Here is a 22,500-nt window from a genome sequence, read left to right as displayed (position 1 = left end):
AAACCTGTGAATTTACTGTGTCACCCTCTCTCTCTCTCTCTCTCTCTCTCCTCTTGCGTCTCCTCTTCCTCCCGCCCTTCCCCTTCCTTCCCAAGTCTCCTCTCTCCTCTTCGGTCTCCTTCTCTTCCCTCCCTTTCCTTCTCCTCCCAAGTCTCCTCTCTCTCGCCTCCTCCTCCTCTTCCCTAGCAAATCTCCTCTCTCACTCGTCTCCTCCTTTTCCCTCCCTTCCCAAGTCTCCTCTCACTTCAGTCTCCTCCTCCTCTTCCCTCCCAAGTCTCCTCTCCACTCTTCCTTCTTTTTCTTCTTCTCCTCCTCCTTCTCCTCTTCCTTAGCAAATCTCCTCTCTCTCCCGTCTCCTCATTTTCCCTCCCTTCCCAAGTCTCCTCTCACTTCAGTCCCCTCCTCCTCTTCCCTCCCAAGTCTCCTCTCCTTTCTTTCTCCTCCTCCTCTTTTCCTTCCCGTTCCCTCTCACTCTGAATCTAACCTCCCCCTCCCCTTGCGCCCCCCCTCCCTCCCCACTTCAAGCCAAGACTGTTATTTGGGAGGACGGGGGTGAAAACAGAATTCTTTGGCACGGGTCTTTTTCGAAAACATTCCCACTGGGTTTTAATTCAGGGTCGAGATCAAGGCAAAAGTGTATTAACGAGAGAAATATTTTTGGCCGTGATGTCGTGCCAATTTCCTCGGGTTCCATGGTGGGGGGATGGGGGTGAGATGTGAGAGGGGAGAGATGGGGTGAGAGGTGAGGGAGGGATGGGGGTGAGATATGTGAGAGGGGAGAGATGGGGTGAGAGGTGAGGGAGGGATGGGGGTGAGATATGTGAGAGGGGAGAGATGGGGTGAGATATGTGAGAGGGGAGAGATGGGGTGAGAGGTGAGGGAGGGATGGGGGTGAGATATGTGAGAGGGGAGAGATGGGGTGAGAGGTGGAGGGAGGGATGAGGGGGGATGGGGAGATATGTTGAGGTGGAGGGATGGGGTAAGGGGTAACGGAGGAATGAGGTGAGAGACGAAGGAGGGATGTGGGGAAGTTGAGGGAGGGATGGGGTGAGGGATGGGGTGAGGGAGGGATGGGGTGAGGGAGGGATAAGGGGGGATGGGGAGCTATGTTAGAGGTGGAGGGAGGGGGTGAGGGGTAAGGGAGGGATGGGGCATTCCAATCCCGCTCTTTTCGGGGGATAGGAAAGCAGCCGAGGGATGTTTGTACAACCAGGCAGAGGAGACGCCCAGTTATATCGATGCCACCATAAGAAGGCGTCCCTCTTCAATTAAAAAAAATAGGGTAAACTGGCAGTGGGTAGGATCGAACCTGCAACCAAACTACAATCCTCTCCACTCCTTCCATATTAACAGGTCTAAATTACAGATATTAACCCTTTCACCTCGAGGCCGTATTTCCTATTCTACAGCCATATCAAGACAATTTAAGCCAAGAAGGTATCTATGATAGTGAGATGGTTAATGAAGGCTATATCAAATTTCCTTCAGCTCGGAAAAAAACAGAAAAAAAAAAAAACATGCTAAAATGCGCTTAAGTTTGCAGGCGACTTTTGGGAATGATATCTTTTTTCAATTTTAAGGGGCAGCTGGATTTCTTAGCAGCTTCGTAGAATTGGCTGGACATGGAAATATTAAGATTACAGTTCTTTGAGGTAGCAATTATAGCCCTGACATTACCATGAAACACACACACACACACACACACACACACACCTTCACATGTCACCACTTAGGCACAAACACTGACCGTCCATACTGAATACATTACACGGTTTGTCTAATTCACGGCGGGTGTGACGGTGTTCGCGGTGATTTTCTGACATGTTGGTGGGTTTTGTGGAAGATCACTAATTTTTTTTTTTTTTAGCCCACAACAACAACAACACCAATAATAATAATAATAATAATAATAATAACTAGAGGGGCACTCAGTGGAGCACATCTCTCCGACAAGGGCAACGTAATTTCCAAACCACTCTTCATAATGGGTTAGGTTTTCTCATCATTATAGCGTTCCACAGAAAATATTTTCCTGATCCAGAATCTGTAATACGCTCAGGATCGGTCCCAGAAATTAATAGACTGTTCCCTGGGACGGAGGTTATCTGCACACCAAATTTAGTCCAAATCTCTCTTTTAGTTTTTGTGTGATCCTGCTAACAAACAAACTAATCCGAATCGGTCCCAAAAGTTACTCGATTGTTCCCTGAGACATGGGATATCTACCCACCTAATTTGGTACAAGACTCCAAATCTTTCTTTTGGTGTGTGAGTAATCCTGCTAACAAACAAACAAGGGTGAAAGCATACACTCCTTGTCGGATAAAATAACGGCAACAACATTAGCCTAATAATAATAACAACAATAATAATAATAATAATATTAATAATAATCCTGCTATTCTCTACTCCAGTCTGGGTTCGACCTCGAGTCCTTGTAGGCACTTTAGTCTTGCAAGGTGATGATTCAATATTTTCCCTGTATGGTGGACTGGCGGAGGGTCTGGAGGGTGAGGGAGAGTCTTCTTGGCTATTCCTTCTTAATTTACTGTATTCTGTATATATAAAGGTTTTCTATGAATATTAAGCCTGGACCACCCAGAATGAACACTGAAGGGTAGTATGTGTCTGTCTGTCTGTCTCCTCCCCTCTTTCTCCTTCTTCCTCACTTCCCCTCTTTCTCCCTTGTCTCTCACCTCCCCTACTTCTCCCCTCTCCCCTCCCTCCCCCTCCCTCCCCCCTCTCTCTCTCTCTCTCTCTCTCTCGCCGCATTAAAAACTCGTTTGCATCGGCCAGCCCGTGAAGTGGCAGGGATCCCCTTTGGAGTGGTGCCCGATGCTCCTTGTCCGATACACCTTTAGGCTTCGATCCCACGCCTTAGGTTCCGGTGCTCCATGATCCCACGCCTTAGGTTCCGATTCTCCTCGTCCGATACACCTTCATGCTTCGATCCCATTACTTAAGTTTCGATGTTTCTGAATTTCATATCAATTTTAAACTTATTTTTTATTTCAATGCTACTTCTAAGATGGATTTTTTTTTTTTTTTAATGGATTTTGATCTGGTTTTGCCTGTGAATTTTCTATTAATATTCTCCATGGATTTCATATTAACCCTCTTCAAATTTGTCACATTTTTGTATTTTTCTTGCTGCCTCCAGATGATTTTTTTCAGGTAATGGGGGATTTTTTTTTTTTTTGACATTTCTTAAGGGACTGATGAGAGCCGCATCTAACCCCACCACTTCGAAAAACTCTCTCCCAAACTGAATAAAATCGTCTGGAGAAGGTAAAAATAAGAGGCATACATACGTCATCAGATTAATAGGGTTTACGCGCTTTAACTCCCCGAATTCCGCTTTTTATTTATTTATTTATTTTTTTATTACAACCAGACGATTTGATTCGGATCAGGAGAGACGGTTCCGGATTATAGGGCTTGGAATGCCTTCATGACCCTCTCCAGGTCTCTTAAAATCGTCTGAAATGCAAGGAAAGACTAGAGAAAAAGTCGTCATCGGGCTGAAAGTAACGGTTAGGATACGCTATCGCTACGGAAAAATGCCGAGCCGAACACTGATCGAATTTCCCGTTAGTGTGAGAGACAAAAAAGATAAAATTCAGTGCAGTACCCTTTTCACTCTAACCTGGCCTAAAATTGCCAGGCCTCCATCTTCAACGCTCAGCTGTAACAATAGATTGGCACTAGAATATGATGCCTGCCACGAAATAGTGCTATGGAGAGGATGCAGAGTCGAAACGCTGTTAATTTCTATCGCTGGGTTAGATGAAATAAGATGCAAAATGACAAAATAATAATAATAATAATAATAATAATAATAAAATAATAATAATAATAATAATAATAATAATAGTAGTAGTAGTAGTAGTAGTAGTAGTAGTAGTTGTTGTTGTTGTTGTTAAAGCAGTCAAAATGAGTCAGGGATGCTCTCGAGGTACTTTGCCTTGTGTGACCTTGACCCGTATTTTCGTAGGTCATGGAGGCTCCCTAACACCTCCTCCTAAGCGATTTATTTGGCTTATTATATGTTGCAATCTTCTGTGCTGCTTAAATCACTAAATCATTTGACCTACGAAAGATTTTAGGAATTGGAAGGGTTAAATATTGCATAAATTAACCCCTTCAATACCAAAAATCTTACCTAAATTCACTATTATCTGTAAGTAGGAAGAAAAAAGAGGCAGATTTTAAGGGAGAGGAAGGGGATAGGGAAGGGAAAATGGAAAGAAAATCAGCTATAGTTTTGAAGCTGTAAAAGACTAGTAGTTCATAAAAAAAAAAGATTATATTTAACAAGTAATGTGTAAATTTGTAAAAGTTTGTGAAGGACGTAAACGAAACACGCGATATCAAAACACTCTCTATGTCCTTTCCCGCGAAAAACCAATCACAGTTACGACACACAATTGTTCGTAAGTTTGTTTTTGGATCGGGAACACGGGTCGTAACTGCTGGGGACCGGAAGTGTCGGAAACGAAGTGCCGAAGGTCTATATATGAGGGTGAGATGGTGTGACGGAGTGGGGAAGGGATACCGTGTGTGTGTGTGTGTGTGTGTGTGTGTGTGTGTGTGTGTGTGTGTGTGTGTGTGTGTGTGTGTGTGTGTGTGTGTGTGTGTGTGTGTGTGTGTGTGTGTGTGTGTGTGTGTGTGTGTGTGTGTGTGTGTGTGTGTGTGTGTGTGTGTGTGTGTGTGTGTGTGTGTGTGTGTGTGTGAGAGAGAGAGAGAGAGAGAGAGAGAGAGAGAGAGAGAGAGAGAGAGCGTGGGAAGTAAGAGTGAGGCGTGGGCTGTAGACGTAGCATGATGGAAAGGGCAGACCGGGGTGTGTTAAAGTGGTATGGTCGTACGGAGAGACTGTGACCGATAAGGGCGTACAGACCAGAAATTGTTGCTACTGAAGAGTGGGAAGAGTGTAGAGATTTGATTCCTGGATGGACACTACATTTGCATCTCTCCACCCAGTTAACAAGGGCAACACAGCAGGCGCCAAATCACCCCGTTATTTGGTTATATGATTACCATCCAGCTTTATGAGAGGTTTCCTGGGTTACGGGAAACCATTAGGCTTGTCACTCAGTGGAGAGTTATATGGAGTGGAAACAAGGGTCATGAAGGTGAGAGGAAATATGAGACAATTAGAAGGAGAATAATAATGGTGAAGGAAGAAGAAGGTAACTTTACATCAAATGAGTGGATGATCTTTGCCCCCAAGTACCACCACAGACCAGAAGTAAAGAGAGTGAGAGGATGGGGTGGGCTTAGTAAAGTGAAGTCTGGTGTGAGTGGCTTTTTATCACAGAAGCCTTACAATACAGGAGCGCGAGAAACGTGTATGGGAAAATAAACTGAAAAGACGTGGTTTATAGATGACTCGCTGTTCAGGATCTAAATCTGGGAAATACTGTAGTAAGGAGATTGGCAAACCACCGGGGCCTGGGTGTAGACGCATTAAATGTACCCTGCCGTAGAACAACACAATTTCTGCTCTAGGGTGGGAAAGGAGGTCCGGATGATGATGATGATGATGATGATGATGATGATGATGATGATGAGAGGGAATATGAGGGGGTGACGGTGCTTTCTCCTGCTTTAGAGTGCCACCCAGCTACAGCGTGTGACAGTGAGAAGGTGTAAAAGTGAGCAGGTGTAGCCTATACAAAAATGAAAACAATAAATTTAATTATGAGGATGGAAATGATGATGATCAGATGATGGCAGAAAACTGGAGGCTGTTGTTGTTGTTGATGATGATGATGATGATGATGATGATGATGATGATGATGATGATGATGACAAAAGCTTGGATGATGATAATGAAGATGATGATGATGGCAAAAACTTGGATGATGATAATGATGGTGATAATGACAGGAAGATCAGGATACAAGCCACGAGAACAGAACACAGATCAGAATGAAGAGTGAGAAAATAGAGGTACGACACATTAAAAAAAATCTGCAATACGAGGTCACAACTCAGAAATAAGGACCCAACAATTATATATACTGTTTATGGATAGTGATATAACGTGACACTGATACTTAAACATTACCTTAAGACTGAGACGCACAAAACAGGACATATCACCAAGAATTTAGGACACAGGGACGCTGATAAAGAGACACGGTGTTTGTGCCTTATCAGTATGTACAGAGAGGAAGGGGAGAGATATTGGCAGTAATGTAGTGTGGGAGCAGTAAAGGCGAAAACACTTTGATCTCCCTCTCATCAGGGTACATGAGCGCTCGCCGACTATTTTATCACGCGTTGCTTAATGAATATATATACGAGTGTGTGTGTGTGTGGCGTGAATTGCAGTGTGTCTTGATGCTGACTGTATATATACGTGTGGTGTGAATTACAGTGCGTTTACGTTGTAGTATCGTGAGCTGCTATTCTACTGTGCATTATTTTACTGAAAAGGAATGTAGAGGAAACTGCTATGAATCCTGGTTATACTGTGTTATACTCTGATATATCGTGCATTACAGTAGTCAGATGTTATGCAGTGGGATTCGTTCTCTCTCTTCATTAGGCGGTGTCGGAAATTGATAAGTAGGTTATGGAAAACTTATCATCATCATCACCATCATTATCCTCCTTCTGCTCCTCCTCCTACTCATCATCATCATCATCATCATCATCATCATCGACGTCCTCAACACCATCATCATCATCTTTAAATTCAAAGTGACGGGGAAGCAGGTTGTTCTTTATCTGCAGTAATGTCTTGGTCCACTCCATGCACTGAGTTAAATGTACTGGCTAAAGGTCGTGTGTGTGTGTGTGTGTGTGTGTGTGTGTGTGTGTGTGTGTGTGTGTGTGTGTGTGTGTGTGTGTGTGTGTGTGTGTGTGTGTGTGTGTGTGTGTGTGTGTGTGTGTGTGTGTGTGTGTGTGTGTGTGTGTGTGTGTGTGTGTGTGTGTGTGTGTGTGTGTGTGTGTGTGTGTGTGTGTGTGTGTGTGTGTGTGTGTGTGTGTGTGTGTGTGTGTGTGTGTGTGTGTGTGTGTGTGTGTGTGTGTGTGTGTGTGTGTGTGTGTGTGTGTGTGTGTGTGTGTGTGTGTGTGTGTGTGTGTGTGTGTGTGTGTGTGTGTGTGTGTGTGTGTGTGTGTGTGTGTGTGTGTGTGTGTGTGTGTGTGTGTGTGTGTGTGTGTGTGTGTGTGTGTGTGTGTGTGTGTGTGTGTGTGTGTGTGTGTGTGTGTGTGTAAAAACCTGTATATCCTACTCTTACTCCTACACCCTGTATCCCTTTAAACACTTACACCATCAAATATACTCTACAACTATAAACCACGTGTCAAAATACCCCCAGAATCCTTTTCTGAGATTTTGGAGCCCAAGAGAAGTCACAATAGTCTTTCATTTGCAGTAGTTTATTAGCCTAACCCCTACAGGTAAGGGATTACGTTATCATGATTCCCTTATCTACGTTATCATCATTATCTTACCTACGTTATTATAATTGCTTTCTCAACGTTACCTTGATCCTCTTACCGCCTCTTCCACACACACTACCAATCCGTGCTTGGAAAGTGACCATGTTTACAATCAGCAATAAACACTACCAATCCGTGCTTGGAAAGTGACCATGTTTACAATCAGCAATAAACACACTAATTCACTTTCTACAGTCGCAATGAAACTAGTACACGCAAACCTAATCACACACAGTACATGTATTCCTAAGCACACACACACAGCACACGCAATCCTAAGCATCCACGCAACACCGAGATACGCACACACAGAACACGCAAACCTAAGCACACACACAGCACCTACTGTACATGAGCACACACAGCACACGCAAACGTAAGCATCCACAACACCCACATATGCATACACAGCACATACATACACTCGGATACACGCAACACATGTAACAAGCACACGGCTCAAACGACAAACAAATGACAACAGAAAATACACACAACAAAAACTGCACAAACACCATGATTAAACACAAGTCTCACAAATAACAAAGCACAACTAAAAATAAACAAACACCTAAACACAGACATCACAAACAATAAAAACACAAGACACAGGCCGCCCCAACACAAAGTCCACATATACACAGAGCACAATCCAAACACAGACACACAAAACAAACTCAAGATACACAAACACCTACGCCCCGACCACACAAACACACGACACTCCTTCCGGCGAGCGAATTAAACGTCAGGACACAAACGTTGGCTCATCACTCACGCGACAGGAGGAGGACGAGACGCCTCCTTTTGTTGCTGGCGAGGAGAGCTGTCAGTCCAAAGGGGAGCGGGGGGAAGGAGAGAGAAAGAATATCAGGAGCAACAGGAGGAAGGGGGGTTAGATGAAGGCCTATCGACTACACGGCGATCACTACGTCAGACAATAATTTTCTACCAAGGCACAGTTTTCCCCAAGAACAAAACATGAGGATAAAGTTAAAGTCAAGGGCAAGAGAGGGAAGGAACGAAAAAACACGAGGCTTAGTTGTCAATCTCCTTAGTACTTATTTTTCAGTGGGCTTAGAATGGGGATTAGCCTATACCAGCTTTAATTAAAACATTCAGTCTCTTATGCCCTTCGCTAAGAGCACGTATTTTCCATTTCATTTCTACCTTCAGACGATTTAAGAGGACACTTTTAAAACTAGAAGACACAGGCACAGTCTTCATTAACCCCTTCACTACAAGAGGTAAAGTCAAAGTTTAAAAATATTATCTGATGGTAGCTAAGATGAAAAAAAATAATAATAGAAAGATGCGGGAACATAGGGCCCTGATATGTTAATTCGCAAAAGTCTACGGGAATGCAATGCCGCGTTTCCGAAAATCCTTAGCGAGTGACTGACGGACAGGGAAGCTCTCAGAGATGCACCCACAGCTAAAACTACGTACAGAGAGAGAGAGAGAGAGAGAGAGAGAGAGAGAGAGAGAGAGAGAGAATCACCGTGTGGGTTTAGTTTCCGTGCTTATGAAGGCGTAATGGGCGTATGTGCAATGAAGTACGCCTGGCTTCATCGTCATTGCAGGTGGGGTGAGTGATGGGGGTGGGCTGGGGTGAGGGAGGGGAGGGGAGAGGAGGTGAGGGGGGATGATATTCTCCCCTTCCCCCAGCTCCTCTCATCATCCGACTCTCTCTCTCTCTCTCCTTCATTAAACCCAGTGCTTCTTTCAGTGCTTCTTCCTTCCAACTCTCCAATTCAGTCTTTTTCCTCACATTTCCAAATTTTCTTTCTTCACCTCCTTTCTTGGACACTTTTCTTCTATCTTTTCCTTCATAATTCCTCTCCTTTATTACCTTCATTTCTCTCTTTATTTTCTGTGTTTTTCTTCACTATTTTCACCAGCTCCTCTTTAATTATTTTCCAGCTTTTTCGATCGTTGGTCCCACTGCTCTCCTTTTCTACCTTTGCTTCAGTAGTCTCTCTCTCTCTCTCTCTCTCTCTCTCTCTCTCACACACACACACACGCACGCAATCCCAGACCACGAGCCTAACTTGGGACATTAATCAAATCTGGATATTGAAGTGAACAATGGCGGAACATTACCCAGCCACCAATACCCTCCCCCTCTTACCTCCACTACTCCCCCACCTCTCCCTCCACTCCTCTACCCCTCCACTACCTCCCCACCTCTCTCTCCACTCCTCTACCTCACTCTCCACAACCTCGAGACCATCCCCTCCCCCTTACCTCCACCCCTCCACTACCTCTCTCTTTCTCCCTCCACTTTTTACCTGACCCTCCATCTCTCCACACATCCACCCCTCACCTGCCCCACTTCCACCCTCACGCCATTACCTGCCTCCCTCTCCATTCCTCTTCCTCGTCTTCCACCTCCCCCCACCTCCACTTCCACCCCCTTACTCTCTCTCCAACCTCGCCTCTCCTCTATCTCCACCTTCAACAGTGCCACTCACTCCACCCTCACTTCCCATCCACCTCCACTTATACCCCTCCGTATGTACCCCCTCCACCTCTCCTTCTCCACTTAAATCACCCCTTCCCCACCTATCTACCCCTCCCCCTACCACTAAACCACTCCTACCCCACCTATGTACCCCTCCCCCTTCCCCTAACTGCCCCCATCTCATGTCTCTCCCCCTCCCCCTACACCACCCCTACCCATCCTCTCTCCCCCTCCCTCTATATCATCCCTTCCCTTCTCCCCCCTCCCCCTACATCAACCCCTCCCCTTTCCCTCCCCCTCCCCCTACACCATCCCTTCCCCTTCTCCCCCTCCCACTACATCACCCCCTCCCCTTCCCCTCTCCTAAATCACCCACTCTTCTTACCCTCCCCCGCCCCCTACATCACCCCCTCCACTTCCCCTCCCCCTCCCTCTAAACCACCCCTACCCATCCATTCTCCTCCTTGCTCTTAACCACTCCTACCCATCCCCTCTCCCCCTCTCCTACATCACCCACTCCCCTTCCCCTCCCCCCTCCCTCTAACTCACCCCTACCCATCCACTCTCCCCCTCCCTCTAAACCAACCCTACCCATCCACACTCCCCCTCCCCCTAAACCAACCATTCCCCTTCCCCTCCCCCTCCCCCTACATCACCACCCATTCCCCTCCCCATCCCCTTACATCACCCCCTCCACTTCCCCTCCCCCTCCCCTGACACCACCTCCTCCCCTTACCCTTCCCTTCCCCCTTCATCACCCCCCTTCCCCTCCCCCTACATCACCCCTCCCCTTCCTCTCCCCTATATCACCCATTCCACTTCCCCTCCCCCTCATCTGACACCACTCCCTACCCCACCTATCTCTTCCCCTCCCCCTACACCACCCCTTCCCTTTCCCTTCCCCTCCCCCTACAACACCCCTCCCTTTCCCCTCTCCCCCACCCCCAAACCCCCTCGTTCACGCCGATTGCATGCCATTTTTGGGAGTCACTAGCAATACATATGTTGGCCAAAAATCCCAACTGCTTTTGCCCAACCAATCCTTTTTTATGGGTAAGAATTTTTTTGTCAATTATTCGGGATATGAGCTGGAATTTGATGGAAAAGAGAGAGAGAGAGAGAGAGAGAGAGAGAGAGAGAGGATAAATTGTTAGAATAGGGAGAGATATGTAATGGGACAGGGAGACTGGAATTTGATGGAAATGGGAACGTGAAATTTAAAGGAAAAGAGATACTGGAATTAATGGAGAGAGAGAGAGAGACAGAGAGAGAGAAATTCGGAAATGCATGAGATAAAGAAGCCAAATGTTTAGACAAGTTACTGTTATGCGTTATACCCTTTTTACTCTAACTTGGCTCAGATTTTCGTCTTTTTGCATATTATGTCGCACAGTTCGGTGCTAAAATAAGACAATACTATAGTTGTACATCAGTCATAGCACTTCTTCGTGACTAGCATCGCCTTCTGACTTCTTGTTACAGCTTAGTACTCAACATGGAAAGAAGACAACAGCTGTGCATGCCTTTCATAGCATTTCTTCGTGACTAGCATCCTATTCTAGCGTTAATTTCCAGTTACATGGAGAGATGGCAATTTTAGGCCCAAGTCTGCGTAAAATCGGTATGCGTAAAATCGGTTTGCGTAAAATCAGCATGTGTAAAATCGGTATGCGGAAAATCGGTATGCGGAAAATCGGTTTGCGGAAAATCGGTTTGCGTAAATCGGTTTGCGGAAAATCGGTTTGCGTAAATCGGCATGCGTAAAATCGGTTTGCTTAAAATCGGTGTAGTCCTGTATCCCGGTTCGCTTCACTGCCAGGTAATTTTCTTCAAGATGTTTACAACCCTCCTGAAGAAAGGCATCACAGGTGGAAACGTCTCCTTACTTTTTTATTGCCACTACCTCTAGCAAAATTCGACTGGTTTACTGTGATTATTTTTTCCTTTTTTTTTTTTTTATTGTCGTATTATCATGTTCTTTGGAAAATATTAATTGTTTGATTCTGAACTGGGAGGGAAGATAAGAGGAAAAGAGGGAGAGGAAATACGGAGAGAGAGAAAGGATAAGAGGGAGAGGGAGGGGGAGGGGGAGGGGGAACGAAAAAAAAAAAAAAAAAAAAAGAGGGAAGCAAGAATTAAGGAGAATGGACAAAGAAAATGTGAAAGACAGAAGGCAAACCCACCAAATATTTCACCCTTGCCCCCACGTCCTCTCCCCTACTCGTTCCACCCCTCCACTCCCTACCCTCGCCCCTCCTCTCCCATCCATTCCCCTACCAGCTCCTCCCCTCCCCTTCTATCCTCTTCCCTTCCCTCCTACCCTCTCCCGTCCCTGGACCTCCCCTCCCCTTCTGTCTTACTCACCCCTCCCCTCCTATCCTCGTCCATCCCCTCCTCTTCCGCCCCCTCTCTCCTCTCCCCTTCCCAGAATAAGTTAAAGACGGGAGGACATTAAGAATCTCGGTAGGGTCAGAGTGGGACCAGAGCGATGACAGACCAAATAAGAGAGGCAGCAAAAACAGTGAAGGTCATAAATCCGGGTTGGGGAGCGGTGGTGAGAGAGAGAGAGAGAGAGAGAGAGAGAGAGAGAGAGAGAGAGAGTGAGACTTAAGAAATGGATGACAAATTGAAAGAAGAAGTCACAACGTAAGAATACACAAAGAATATTTTTCTGTGAGGAAGAGAAGAATGGAAGGGAAAAGAAGAGGGACCGATGAACATGAGCAGGTGGGAGGAGAGGGGAGAAAGGGAGAGAGGAGGGGACTGAAGGAAGAGGGGAGGGGGTACAAGGAGGGTGAGGGTGAGGGGGGGAGAGCAAAGACGTAAAGCAGTAGAGAGCAACAGAACTTAGTTATATATACCTATAATCAAACATGGTCGTATAAGGTCAACCAAGGTCAAATAAAGTCAACCAAGATCAAACAAGGTCAAACAGGGGCAAACAAGGTCAAACAAGATCAAACAAGATCAAACATGGCCAAAAAAGGTCATATATTCAACCTCCAAACTCACCCAGGTCAAATAAATAAAGTAGCACAAAAAAAAGATTATCTTAATTACAAACACAAACACAAATAACCTACACTGTTTTTTACTAAATCTGTTTTTCCTTCGTTTGTATCTTCTAAAAAAAAAAAAAAATAACAGATCTAATGCTATATTTTCTTTTCCCCCATTAGCCCTTTTCACAGTACATTCTCTAAATTCCCTTCTTGCCAAACCCATTATTAAATGAAAAAAAAAAAAAATGGAATGAAGGGGTGAGCAGGAAGGATGGGAGAGAGGTACAACACAGGTGAAAAGGGATGAAGGAAGGGAAAGGGGAAGGAGGGAAGGAAAGGAGGGAGGGTTAGGTGAGAGGGGTGAGAGGGAGCCGGGAGGGAGAGGACGGAGGGAAAGAAGGGGGGTGGAGGGAGGGAGGGAGCGAGTGAGGAGGGAGAGCGTGTGGAGGGAAAGGAGGGAGGTAAAGGTGAGAGTCATAACCTGAGAAGGGGAAGGAGAGGTGAGAGTGAGAGGGAGGGAGAGGTGAGAAAAGGAGGGAGGGACACGAGGGAAGTAGGGGAGGAGAGGCCGAGGGAGAAAGTAAGAGAGGCAAAGGGATAGAGAGCGAGAGGAGGAAAGTAAAGAGGAAGGAAAGGAAGTAAGTAAAGGAAGAGGAGGTAGGAAAAGGGACAGGGAGGGACGGAGGAAGGTCGAGAGAGAGAGAGAGAGAGAGAGAGAGAGAGAGAGAGAGAGAGAGAGAGAGAGAGAGAGAGAGAGAGAGAGAGAGATGGTGGGGGCCAAAGGAAGGAGGGAGGGAGGGGGGTAAAGGGAGAGAGAGGGAGGGAGGGAGGGGGGTAAAGGGAGAGAGAGGGAGGGAGGGAGGGAGGTAAAGGTAGGGAGGGAGGGGAAGGAGGTAAAGGCACGTCTGTAGCCACTACGTGACCCTGATCAAAAGCAGAATTTCCCCAGCTCTCTCTCTCTCTCTCTCTCACTCTATTAATGTGTGTTTTTCCTGTCCTCTTTCTCACATTTGTTGCCACTTGTCTCATTCTCTTCCCCTTATCATTTTCTCACACATTTTCTCATATATTTTCTCCCTCATTCTCTTTCACATACTTTGTCACCCATTCTCTCTCCCTTTCTCATTTTCTCTCATACTCTCTCACTCATCTAATTCTCTCTCACTTTCCCATTTTGTCACAAACTTTCTCACTTCTGATTCTCTCACACTTTCTCCTTTTCTCACATACTCTCTCATTCATCTCCCCAGTCCTTCTCTCTATCTTCCCCACCTTCGTTCCATTTATCCCCAATTTCAGGTAGATGGATAAATAAAGATAGACAGATAGATAGATAGATAGATTGACAGACAGACAGGCAGACAGATGCAGATGTATAAAAAGACACATGCAGTTAGACAAACATAGACACAAATTGATATGGACAGACGGATAGATAGATAGACAGACAGGCGGGATATATAGATAGATGCCTATGGACAAAGTGACAGATAGACAGAAAGATACAGACAGACACACAGACACCAAATGACTACTCACGAAGAAGACTCGTTTCTGAACAATTTTCTTCGTTTTGTGGGGTCATAATCTCGAGTAATTTTTGTTTATACGACCGATGATGATGATGATGATGATGATGATGGAGATGGTGGTGGTGGTGGTGGTGGTGGTGGTGGTGGTGGTGGTGGTGGTGGTGGTGGTGGTGGTGGTGATGATGATGATGATGATGATGATGATGATGATGATGATGATGATGATGATGATGATGATGACGACGGAGATGGAGATAGAGATGGTGGTGGTGGTGATGATGATGATGATACGACGATGATGACGACGACAACAACGGCGACGACAATGATGATGATGATGATATATTTTTTAATCTTTACGACTTCCTACAGTGATACGATCCCCCCCCCTCTCTCTCTCTCTCTCTCGCTGCCAGATCCAGGTCTAAAATCAGTTAATCAATCTCTTATCTTTCCCACTGATTTTCTCTCTTCTCCACCTTCTTCCTTCCTAAGAAACTTTCCTTCTCTTTTTCCTACATCTTAATCTATCATCTCAATTTCCTGTTTGTCTTCCCTGCCTCTTCATTTCCTCGAACTTTACTTCCTCTTTTCTTCTCTCTCTCTCTCTCTCTCTCTCTCTCTCTCACAGGGGGATCACCTACCTGGTTATACATGTGTGTCTCAGTTGCTTCCCTATCCCCCGAAGTGAGGATGAGGGAATGAAAAAGATGAACTTAGCCTGCAGTCCATCGGGTGCACATTCAGGTAAGACTACTACTACTACTATTGCCACTACGCAATCATCACCATTATCATCAATCATCATCATCATCATCAAGACCTGTTTTCCCACCTAAGGATACAGAAACAAGAAAATAGTACGAAAGAGGGACAACTATCACCAATATGCATAGTGAAACGGGTCGCACACTCAGTGACATACGATTCAAGCCCCTGGAATCCTGGCTCCATCTCACAGGCATAACCATCTGCACATATAACAGCTACTAATATACAAGAAATAAAAAATAAATAAATAAATAAATAAAATGTATGTTTCTGAGTGAAGATTATCAAAAGCTAGAATTCAGACAGACACAGACAGATGGACACAGACAGAGACAGACAGACACACACACACACACACACACACACACACACACACACACACTCATCTGCACATGTACACACACCAAAACACACCAACTCATCTACACACGTACACAGAAAGCCAGAGGGACACACCAGAAACACACACCAAAAAAAAAAAACACACACACAAAAACACAGACAAGCACCCACACAGAGAGAGAGAAAACGAGAGGAAAGGAAAAAAAAAATTGGCGACATATTTTCCAGGTTTGTTTTTCCCCAGTCGACGAGCTTAATGACCCCCCCTTCCCCCCCGCCCCCCAAGCACGCCCAGCTTCTTCGTGACTAGCGTTCTTGATCCCAGCTTGTGAGAAAACCCCGCTTAGTGGCCTTAACCCTATTTGTTCAGCTTATCTGGGCAGTTCAGGCGGAAAAATGCGAAGAAAAATGAGGTCCTATTGAGAGTAGGATATAAAAGAATGTAATATGTATGTAACCTGGGCGAAGCAAAGGTACGTGGATAGATAGGATAGATAGATAGATAGATACAAATAGATATAGATAGACAGATGCTGATATAGACATTAGGTAGAGAGATATTGCTACAGACGGATAGATAGACCGACAGATAAACAGACAGATAGATAAGTAAAGAGAGAGAGTCAGTCAGTCCGGTCTTCTCTTTCTCCCTCTCCATCCCCCCCTTTCTCTTTCTCTCTCTCTCCCCGAATCCATTAATCTCCCCAATTCTCCCCCCTTTCCTGTCGCGCTGGCCGGTTTAATTCATCTCTCCACATAATCTCCCCGTCTCACCGAAGCATGTACGCTATTCATTATTTCATTCATTCTGCACGTTTCCCCTTCATACTTCTTTATTTTCACTCCCTTATTCATTATCTTCCTTCCCGTTCTTCCTCCTCATTTCTCCTTTATTTTCCACTATATTTCTCTCTTTATTGCTTATTTATCTTTATTCCTCTCGAACTTCAACTCGTATCTGTTTCCCCTTCCTTTATTTTTATTCCCCTATTCATTATCTTTCATTTCATTTATCTTTCTCAATTTCCCCTTTACTCCCCATTATCTTTATTCCTCTCTTATTATCTTCTTATTACCCCTTTACATTTTGCTCGCCAATTCCTTTATTACATTTACCCCCTTTTTTGTCACTAAGCATCATCCCCAATTTTTTTTCGTTCTTTTTCTTACTCTTCTGTTATGCTTCACTCAGGCGCCTGGTGGTATAGTGGTTAGAATGCCCAGTCTTGCACAGGTTGGACCCCTAACAGGTCATGGGAGGGAGGAAAAAATTCTTAATATTGTGCAGAGGGTGCCTACTGATAGCCGACTCGAAAGTTACCGAAATACTGTACACATTTTTTTTTTAAATTTAAACTTGCTAGATTGACGTCAGCCGCAGTTGCACGACTGGCCATCACGATACATCAACAGCAGTGAAAAGGTTGAATGTATTGGATGAGGTGAGCCTAGCCACGGGCCCCTATGAATTGAAGGGGGTTACATGGGGTTTACTGTCATAGTTGTCACCTTTACTGTTTTACTGAGCACCATCCCTCTTTAATCTCCTTTACTACCATTATTATTTCCTTTAAAATCCATGTTTCACAAAGAGCTGACAGTTTCTTTCTCCTTCACATTTACTATGCTTTTAATTACATTTTATTTACCTCATTAATTTACCTAACATGTTTCACTGACCATCATTCCACTTTCTTACTTTATCTCTTTATTCTTCCGTTTCTCTTTATCTTTATTCTTCCGTTCATGATATTATTTGTTTCCCTTTATTTTTCCTTTAATTTCATGTCTCTCTTTACTGTCTTATCTATCTTCTACGTTTCGTGTTTATTCCCTTTTATCATAATTTTTCATCATTCTATTTATCTTCTACATTTCCCCTTTATCTTCACTCTTATATTCTTCATCTTTATTAAATACGTTTTCCTCATTCCCTTCATCTTTATTCATCCGTTCATTATTTTATTTCTTCCCTTTTTATACTCCTGTATTTTCCGTCCATTTTTCTCTATTTTCTGTTTCTTTTCCCCAATATTTCCCATTTATTTTCCGTTCATTTTTCCCTATATTTCCCCTTTATTTTCCCCTTCATCCCACTTTATTTTCCGCTCATTTTCCCCTCTATCCCCCCTTTATTTTCCATTCATTTTTCCCTTTACAGCCTTTATTTTCCTTTCATTTTACCTTTACCTCCTTTACTTTCCATTCATTTCCCTTTATCCCCCGTTATTTTCCGTTCATTTTTCCTTCATTTCCTCATTTTCTGTTCATTTTCCCTTTATCCCCTTTATTTTCCGTTCATGATCTTATTTCTCTTTATATCCATTTATTATTCGCTCACTGTACCTTTATTTCCCCCCTTTTCATTCATTATCTAATTTATCTTTACCCTCTTTATTCCCCTTGATCTGTATTCCTCTTCCTTCTTTATTCCTCTTTATCTGTATTCCTCTGCCTTCTCCTTTATTCCTCTTTATCTGTATTCCTCTGCCTTCTCCTTTATTCCCCTTTACCTGTATTCCTCTGCCTTCTCCTTTACTCCCTTTTATCTGAATTCCTCTGCCTTCTCCTTTATTCCTCTGCCTTTCCTTTATTCCTCTTTATCTGTATTCCTCTGCCTTCTCCTTTACTCCCTTTTATCTGTATTCCTCTGCCTTCTCCTTTATTCTTCTTTATCCGTATTCCTGTTTTCTCCTTTATTCCTAGTTATTTCTATTCCTCTGTCCACCTCATTCATCTTCCACATTCCACTTGACCGCCTTCCCCCTTCCCAAATTTTTAACCAATTTTCTTCCGTTTATACGTCATTAGTCTTTCGTGAATTTCAAAGGTACATGAATTTCAGAATATGTGCAAATCAGAGAAAATTCAACCAAAAATTCAATCAACATAGCAATTGCGATCAACGTTTTACCTGGGCGTCTTATTCCTTTCAATCCAATGACGTATTTATATACTTTTCTCACAGACGATTTTACTTAGCTCGGGAGGGATTTATTGAGCTGAAGGGGTTAGATCCAGCCTTATTAACCCCTCTAAGTATCATAAATCCCCCCTAAACTCAATAAAACCGTCTGTAAGTAGCGAAATATACAATGGACTGAAGGGATTAACACCAAAAGATTTTATTCAGCTCACGAGGGATTTTTTTTCGAACCGGAGGGGTTAGATAGAGCCTTCAAAAACCCCTTCCTTAAGAGATTTTTCCTAAGTTGAATAAAAATCGTCTGGTGGAAGCAAGAATAAAAGGAAATTCTGATCACTAAGTTCTCCCCTCCATAACTTTTCCCTGTCCAATTCTTTCCTCAACTTCCCCCTTCCTCCCCATTTTCTTCTTTTTTCCTTCCCTTCCCCCATTTCCAACCCCTTTTTATCTTTTCCATCACTTTTTCCTTTCCTTCACCCTTTCCATCCTTTTTCCTTTCCTTCACCCTTTCCATCCTTTTTCCTTTCCTTCAACTTTTCCATCCTTTTTCCTTTCCTTCACCCTTTCCATCCTTTTTCCTTTCCTTCACCTTTTCCATCCTTTTTCCTTTCCTTCACCTTTTCCATCCTTTTTCCTTTCCTTCACCTCTTCCATCCCTTTTCCTTTCCTTCACCCTTTCCATCCCTTTTCCTTTCCTTCACCTTTTCCATCCTTTTTCCTTTCCTTCACCTTTTCCATCCTTTTTCCTTTCCTTCACCTTTTCCATCCTTTTTCCTTTCCTTCACCCTTTCCATCCTTTTTCCTTTCCTTCACCCTTTCCATCCCTTTTCCTTTCCTTCACCCTTTCCATCCTGTTTTCTTTCCCCTTTCGCTTCCTAACCAACCCTCTTTCATCCCTAACCATTTTCCAAACATTTTTTCTGAATCCTTTAATGAACCTTTTCCTGGTCACTTTCTCAACCCTTTTTTCCTTCCCAACCCCCTTCATTTCCACTCTTTCCTTCCACACTCTTTTCCCCTCCCAACATTTTTTTCATTTCCAACCATTTTCATCGCCACTCGAATTCTCTTTCCCATTTTTTTTTTCGTACCTCTTATTCCTAACTCTCTCGCTTTCCAACACTAGTAATTTCCGCTTTTCCCTTCCATATCCTTTTCCCTTCGCAACGCCTTGCCCCCTTCCTTTTCCTCGCCCTTCCAGCCCCTTAATCCTCTTCCAGGCTTTTCTCCAGCCCTTAACATCGTCCATCCAGCCCCTTAACCTTTCTCCAGGCAGGTCCAGGCCACTCCACACACCAGTCAGGCCTCTGCCCCATCATTCCCCGGGCTCACTGCTTCTTACTGCTTGTCTTATTTTTTTGTTTTTTACCTCCAGCATGGTACACAAAGAAGAAGAAAAAGGAAAAATATCACAGCTAGATTTTATTTCCCAGCCCCCCCCCACCTCTCTCTCTCTCTTTCTCTCTCTCTCAGTCCATACACACACACACACACACACACACACACACACACACACACACACACACACACACACACACACACACACACACACACACTTCCCCCTCTCTGACACCTTGAATCGACTAAAAAATAAAAAAAGAAAAATATATATACACTGCTGCTGTGTTCCCCTTGGAGCTTTAAAGAGTGTGTGAGCAAATGGGGTGGCATGTGTCTTGTGGCCCGGAGCCCCCAGTATGGATGACGTGTCGCGCCGGGAGTCGAGATCCAATTTAGTTAAAACTGCTTTTATGGATAGCCGGACGTGTAAGTCTGCCGCCCCCCACTCCCACCTCTCTCTTGGCTGCCCTGGATTTCTGCTTTTGGCTTCTGCTTGCCTGTTTGCTTGCTATTTTCCTGCTCTTTTGCTTGTCTGTCTGCCCTTGCTTGCTTGCCTGCTTGCTTGTCTCTGTTGCACACGTTCTGTTTGTGAGTTAATTTGTTTTACGCTTTCCTTATACTGGGTTTGATTTTATTTTTCTTTCGTTGAAAAGTGTTAGGAGGAGGAGTAGACCGAGATGGAGTTAATGGAGAGTAAGAGATTAACTGGGAGCGTGTATGTGGCTGAGGTGAAGGGGGAAGGAGGATTGAGGACGGGAGAAAAAGGATGGGGAGGAAGGAAAGGAGGGGGTGTGGCGATGGGGAGAAAAGGAGTAGGAAGGAGGGGGTGGAGAGATCTTGAAACTAATTTAAAACAGAGCGAAGTCTTGTGGTGTTTGTATAATCTGGCCATTTCCCCGGAGATATTAAAAAAAAAAAGTACAGAGTATAATTCGCAATCACAATTCTACACCAATGACACACTAACTTAAGAATAAATAACTACTACTACCACCACTACTACTACTACTATACTACAAATACTACAACTACTACTACTACAACTACAACTACAACTACGACTACTACTGCTACTACTACCACTACTAATACAACTACTAAAATTTTTGGTAAATTTTGGAAAGAATGCCAAGATAAACAGGGAGGCGAAAAAATTAAGGCACGAAACTTGGAAGCTGCAGTGATAGCCCAAAGAGCTCCTTGAAGACTCTCTCTCTCTCTCTCTCTCTCTCTCTCTCTCTCTCTCTCTCTCTTACACACACACACACACACACACACACAAGCAAAGCCGGGCATAAAACTAAGTCAAGGGTCTGTCAGGCACTTCTCATAAGCTGTCTGGCTTGAGAGAGAGAGAGAGAGAGAGAGAGAGAGAGAGAGAGAGAGAGAGAGAATGTAGCGTGATGCCACGTCTGCACGTGTGTGTGTGTGTGTGTGTGTGTGTGTGTGTGTGTGTGTGTGTGTGTGTGTGTGTGTGTGTGTGTGTGTGTGTGTGTGTCCGTCCATGTATGCGTATAACCAACATATTAAACACTGTCTTCTTCTCGTCTCTCGTCTCCACCTTGTTTCCACCCTGATTCCACCCTGTTTCCACCTTACTTCCACCTGCTTCCACCTTGTTTCCACCCTGCTTCCACCGTTTCCACCTTGTTTCAAACCTGTTTCCACCTTGTTTCAAACCTGTTTCCACCTTGTTTCCACCCTTTGTTTCCACCTCTCTCCACCCACGCCAGTCCACATCGTTTACAGGAATCACTCGCTCATTATCTCATTCCTTCTCCTATGTAAATTGCTAACCATTAGTGGGGTGAAAAATGGCAAGTGTCTCCGCAGGAAAAGGAAATGGGGAGAAGGGGAGGAAGGGGAGGTAAGGGTAGAGGGAGGAGTGTGGGGAAGGAAGGGGAGAGGAAGGTAGGGAGGGGAAGGGGAAGAAGAGTGAGGGGATGGAAGGGGAGAGGGAGGTGAGGAGAGAGGAGAGGTAAGGGGAGAGGAAGGAGTGAGGAAATGGAAGGGGAGAGGCAAGTGGGGAAGGGAAGGGGAGAGGGAGTGAGAGGATGGAAGGAAGGAAAGAAGAGTGAGGGGAAGGAAGGACAGAGGGAAGAGAGGGAGAGGAGTGGTGTAAGGAAGGTGAGGGATGGGGTGAGGAAGGAGTGGTGTGAAGGAAAGAACTGAATACATTGAGATGAAAACATTATGCAGAAGAGAAGTGGGGTGAAGGAAGGAAGGGAAAAAATGAGAAACAGGAGAGAGAGAGAGAGAGAGAGAGAGAGAGAGAGAGAGAGAGAGAGAGAGAAAGGGGTGAGAAACAGAAAGAGGACGAGGAGGTAAATGGAGAGAAAAAGGAGGGGAAGAAAGACTGGAGTAGGAAGAGGAAAGAAGAGGAAGGGGAGGGAGAGAGAGAGGAGAAAAAGTGGAGGAAAGAGAGGTAGGGGAGGGAAAAGCAGAGAGAGAGGATGGATCAGAAAGGTGAAGGAAGGGAGCAGAGAGAGGTAGGGGAGGAAAGATTACAGGGAGGTAGTGAAGTAGGAAGGGTAGGGAGGGAAGAAGAAAGGAGGCGCAAGAGAAGAGACGCAAGAGAAGAGGAGAGGAGAGAGGAGGAAGAGAAGACAAGAGAAGAGAAAAGAGGGGTGAGTGGAATGACTGATAAGAATAAATGCAAACACAATAATG

Source organism: Coenobita brevimanus, chromosome 100 (assembly GCF_032717465.1).
Source record: "Coenobita brevimanus isolate Jiangsu-jjx chromosome 100, ASM3271746v2, whole genome shotgun sequence".
NCBI classification, from domain to species: Eukaryota; Metazoa; Arthropoda; class Malacostraca; order Decapoda; family Coenobitidae; genus Coenobita; species Coenobita brevimanus.
Note: the sequence above shows the minus strand (reverse complement) of the source record.